Source organism: Colius striatus, chromosome 1 (assembly GCF_028858725.1).
Source record: "Colius striatus isolate bColStr4 chromosome 1, bColStr4.1.hap1, whole genome shotgun sequence".
Taxonomy (NCBI): Eukaryota; Metazoa; Chordata; class Aves; order Coliiformes; family Coliidae; genus Colius; species Colius striatus.
This window is the reverse complement of record NC_084759.1, coordinates 59,161,978-59,167,977: the sequence shown is the minus strand read 5'-3', so window position 1 is coordinate 59,167,977 and position 6,000 is coordinate 59,161,978.

Genomic DNA, 6,000 nt, shown 5'->3' with positions numbered 1-6,000 from the left:
TGCCCTCTGCAGATTTGCTTGTGCTAGCACTTTCTACCCTGCTTCAGCTTTAACCTGGCTCATTTTGATGTATGTGGGTCAGGGGGTGACTATCCAAGTAGCTCAGAAGCAGCTCCCTAGAAGAGTAATCTCTAGTTGGCTGACAGTGATAGCCCTTAAAGATGGGCTCTTCACCTGCTCCCCTTTCAGCTATCAGCAAAGGGAATGGTGATCTAATCACTCAAGGTTTTGTTTGTCTTTTTCTTCATTTTAACATTTTTGCTTCCAAATCTTCTTTAGCACAAGAACAACTGGTAGTTTAGTGGCAACATGTGCTAGGGAACAGACATAGGAAGGAATATAATAGGAAATATTCAATGTTAGGATATAGAGGTTTTCTTTTTCCAGGCATTAGTGAGATTATCCAATTATGGAGGAGGACTCATGCTTCCCTTGAAATTCTTTTCTGTAGTTCATTGAGTTTCTGATTCATTCATTCTGTGCAAAACAAAGTGATTACAGGCTTTAAAAGCCTGTATCTTTATTACTGTAGGTGTACTCTTCCCCTTCTCTTCTTGTTGCTAAGCCAAATGGGTAACAAGAATGATTTTTTTTAACCTATCTTTTAGTCCAGAGCTCATTATGGACAAATAGTAACCACTATTTCATAACTCTTAACAGACTAAGCTTTATCTTCTGAGACGTGAAAATATGTATCTTAACAAAAAAGATCTTTCCTTTTTTTCCTTAGATACTGTAGCTGACATCCTGCTGCCTGGAGATCAGGGGGATCCAGACTTCTTCCTGTTTGACTAGCACAAGAGCAGACCTACATGGAGATCAGCAGACCCTTCCGTGGGAGAAGATGGCAGCTCAGGTATAGTGGGAATAGCAAAATGCCTGCTTATCACCTCTGTGCTGCATCAGTAAGAGGAAGAGAAGGGGGAAAATAAGTGGTTCCTCAAAGCAGCATTTCCTGAGTTTCACTCCTGTGCTGTAGAGAGAAGGAGGTGAGTTAGGCAGCTGGTAGCCTAGGATAGGACCATTGGCCTTCTGTACTGGGGACTGACTGGTAGGTCAGTACAGGATGTCAGGGAAGGCAGCTTACTGGCAGCACTGTTTAACAGATGCAGGATATCTTCTCTCTGCAGGTTTTCTGTGTCTGAACAAGGGTCACGGTCAGATGAAAGGGAGGTACAGCAATGACCACTTTGCAGCAATCTGATGCCAGCCACTTGAGCTAGAGCTGCATTGCCCTATACTTCAACTTTGGGTTGTACCAGAGAAGAATACAGTAGAATAGAGCTTCACTTCATCCATTCTCAATTCCACTTCCCTTCTCTGACCATTTCTCCTTTCCTCTTTTGCTCCTCACCTCTCTCATGCTCTTTCTGTTTTTTCTTATGCCAGGTGGCTGTTGGGACATCACATAACTGATCTTGGCAGTACCTTTCTCACCGAGCTTTTGTAGGAATGACAACATCCATCAACGTTTAGTGAAAAAATTCAATGCCTTATCTTAATTTTGAATTGGGAAACAATACAGAATACTTCACTCTAGCTTAATTCCTTCATCATGGGCACTCTGAACATTTTCAGTGAGGATGGCAGGATTTCTATAGTTTCTACTCTTCCTAAGACACAACTGGGTAAACTGAGGTATAAACATTCAATTTGCCCATTCCCTGAAGCAATTTGTCCAAGACTGTCATGGGGTCCAGAACTTGTATCACCTGTCAAATTGAAGTTGCAATATGATAACAGTGCTGTAAAATGGCATTTTCATCTCTCTTCACTCAAAACAGTCTAACGAAAAGTATGAAAATGTTTGACTTGCTCCTCAGTTGCACAGTCCTTAGGTAGCCAGGCTAGGAGACAAGCCCACCCTTCTGAAAAGAGTGTGCTCACACACCCACAAGCACAAACTTATCTCACCTCTTCAATACCATTGAAGCATGATGCCACTGAAGCTTTGTGCCAATAAATATCCTGAGGATAAGGCTGCTTACAAGTCTCTGCCGTTCATGAAATTCTCGAAATAGTCGCTGTCATGTGCAATATTTCAAAGGCATAAGAGTAAGAAAATGTGCATTATTTTACAAGGAGGAGTTAAATGCATTTCTTTTGCCCTGTGCTTGAGATGAAAAGAAACCAGGCAATTAAATAAGGAAGTCTGGGGCCCATTTTATGGCATCGTATGTGACCACAAAAGGGAGAGTGGTAATTGCCATTGGTGTGTGATATCCTTTAGCAACCTGGCTCAGAGAATATCTCTGCATACTAGAATGCTGGTGTTTTATAAAGCCTGCAGGCACATCAGTCTTCAATAAGAGATCTCACCCCATTAAAGTATTTAAAATTAATTTTAATCCAGGGAATTCAACTCCTGTCTTTAAACCTTTACAAACGAGTTTAAAGCTGCCATGTGCCATAAATTCATGGTGGTCTACAGACGGTTTTTTATAAGCCGAACAAAGCATAGCAATTACATGGGGGATTCAGCAAGGCCCAGTTGGAGTGTGCAGATAATACACTTAGAGAAGAGTCCTTTCTACCTTTTATAATAGCTATAAAGTCTCCATCATACAGAAAAATGTCATTGTGATAACAACTATCCCTTACTTCAAGCATGTTATAATGAAAAGACAGTGCTGCTCCTTTATCTGTGTAACAATAAAAGAGCAACGTTGGTATCCTGTCCCATAGCCAGCATGTTGTAACGTAGGTGCAGTTTGCCATTTACCAGGATGCTGAAATTTGTCCTATTCTGCTGCAAAATATGGGGAACTCTGCTGCTACTTGACTTCAATTGTTTCTTCTTACTGGAGTGTGCAAACGAACGTTGCATGTTCACAGAATCACAGAATCTTAAGGGTTGGAAGGGACCTCGAAAGATCATCTAGTCCAACTCCCCTGACAGAGAAGGACCCCTTAACTTTGAGATGAAATAACATATAATTTCAGTTCTTGCCCATTCAACTTCACAATTGCAGGACTTTGTACTGACAATGGCTAATACGCAGGCCAATACCTAACTGACCAGGCTTTGCTGTTCCAATTTTCTTCCTGTTTGGCCTCTGTCTTCTCATGCACCAAGACAACATTGACTCCCACTTACTGTTTGTCAAAGACTCTGACCTTCACTACCTGTTATACTTCAAGCAAGTATTCTGTGCCTTCACTGCTGCTATTTCACTCTGTAAACATACCATTATTGGTGCTGAGAGTCTTCCCTGGAGCCAGCAAACTGACACTGCTGTGTATCGAGCTGACCCCTGCGACACTCCTGTGTTGCTGTTCTCTGTGGCAGCAATGCCTTGTTGCAGTCCCAAGAGGAAGAAACTCCGTCATACAGGCAGGTCTCATCCTGAAGCACTAACTGCTTGTGGGACACTGCTTGCTGTGCCATCAGGTTTGCTGATCCAGCTCCCTGCAAAGTTACACTCCAGATCCAAAACATGAAATGATCTAAGGCAACAGCCCCCTTCCATCCTGCACTAAAAATAGTGTTGCGGTTTTTAAGTGGGATCACTTCTCCAAGTCTAGAAAGAAGGAGCTGAGATGAAAGAAGATGGGCATCTCTTAAACTTGCTTCCCTGGAGAAATCTTAAGTGAACCCTTATGCTCATTTATTTTCTGTTGGTAATTACATGCTGACTCCAGTCATAATTAAACTGCAAGCTCCTTAGGGCAGAGACTAGCCTTTTGTTCTGTGTTAATTAGAAGTTTATGCAACAAGGCCTTTGTGACTTGACTTCTGAGTGATACAAAAATCAATGTGTTATATTTTTCAGGTTTGAATGAGGTCTTCACAGAGAGAAGATTGACAGCTGGTTTAGAATCGCAGTGCATGCACATTGGTTGAAAGCTGCTGCTAAAATGATAAACAGTTATAATTCAGCTGATGCTAAGACTTGAATGATCATATTAAGGATTTTGAGTTAGTAGTTTGGTGTGGCCTAGTCCCTGCCGTCTCGCTAGGTTTATTTCAGGCTGCCTGCACTGTCAGTTAAAGGAACAATGCATTCATTTACTCCCAGTTAATATCTTCAGCGTTTTCTGGAGTGGTTAGGTTTGGAAACATACTTACCTTCTTAAGTTAAAGCTTGGATTCCTGAGGGATTCCAATGGGCTGCTAACTGTTTAAAGGCTGCTAGGGGCAGCTACTGACCAGGTGCTTTTTGCTCTTCTGGCCTGAGTTTCTGGGTCAGTTAGAAAACAGTAAATATTTTCCACACAATTTTACAAAAGAAGTAGAAAAACTTCTCTGGGGAGAAAAAAAAAAAACCCAACAGGTATATTTCAGATTTCCTGTGCTAGGCTAAAATTGTTTGTTTCTGGACACTGGTAGTGTTTCATGTTGGTTGGTAATGGTTATAAGAAAAAGTGAAAGAAGGAAATAGGCTTGTATAAAAATTTTCTTTTCAAAGTCAGTTTTTCATTAAAACTATTAAATCACTTGTACTTGTGACAAATAGAAACCACATGAGGATTTAAGCTATTGTTTGTGTAATGTGTCAGAGAAAGAAATTTAGAACTTTTTCCAAGCATCAGAAAAACGTTAGGAGTTCAGAAACTGTCACCAGTCTCATTAATCACCCTGGACTTTTAAGCATGTAATTCTAACCACGCTAAACAATTAAATCAAAGTTAAGGCCAAAACTTGCCTCTGAATACGCATATGCAGTATCCATTTAAGTCAATGTGAGGACAAAATTTAGCTCTTAAGCCTTTTAACCGATAAAGTCCTAAAATAGCTTTACGGGCAAGAATTTCCTGGCAAGACTGGAGTTTTGTAAATCTAAAAGCATGCAATCATATTTCAATGTAAAATATCATATAAATATCAAGCCACATCTTGAATTGTAGCCAAATGCAACACTATATCAAGCATGGCTCAGAAGTGCTATATACAAAATTAATGCTTTGTCAAGTTTCTGTGTCAGTATATAACAAACACAAAAAATTTGCACATACATGTATGGAATTGGAAGCAGTCATTGTCCTTCTTGTCTCTGTTATATGCTGTTTTACTGAAAGGAATATGATATTTAGCTTTTAAAGTCAGAGCACGATGTGATTAGAAAGTATTTCAAAGAGAGCTGTCTATCTAAGGGCAGGTTCTGATAAACTTACTGCCACTGTGTTCCTCCAGCAGCCACACACAGCTCAGTTGGTGGCTTCTGCTAAGAGTCAAGCAAAGTGTTTCTGAGTTTATCTAGCATGAAAGTTTGATAAAAGCCTTTTAAAGCCACCCACTCATTTAGGCAGTGAGAAATTTTAGCATGTCAGAAACTAATAATACAATTAATCTTTTTCAGAACCTTTTCTATTCTTATTTGGCTATTACACTTAGCCTGTGTAGATTCACCCCTATTTAACACTGCATACACTGAAACTTTTTATTTCCTGTCCTAAACCTGATGTTTAGCAAGATGTGTTCCTGGAGCTCCATCCCAGAGGAAACCACAGTTCAGTAGTGAAGCAAGCAATTTCTCTATAGATGGGATTTGTAGACAAGTGCTTAGTGAGTAATGCAAAGGAGAAATCAGAAACCATGTTGGGATGCAGCACTGAGGATGACGTTGTCATAGTGATAAATCAAAGCTATCTCTGCAGCCACATTGTGAACAGATGTTAGTGGCTCTTGTTTAGGCCAGAGAAAAGGACTTTGAGGCAGTCAGGGTAATAAGAGCTGAGACTACTGCTTTGGTTGTATGAATGGAAAACAACAGAAGGCACGAGACCATACAGGAGTGAGCTCTGAGGCTGAACAGACTGATAATGGTAGAGTACCTACAGATAAGTAAGTCTTCTTTCCTTGACACAAGTTATGCAGAAATACATTCACACTGTGGGTCTGTCAGATCACTGAAAAATATCTTTTTCTTTCTATGTCAGTAATATCTGTAATGTCACAGTTCAGCAGTTGAGAGCCCTGGAGAAAGGAAGACACAAAGACAAGAGACATCAGTGGAACCTTTCTGAGCCAGATCTGACTTGGAAAGAGAGGCATAACTG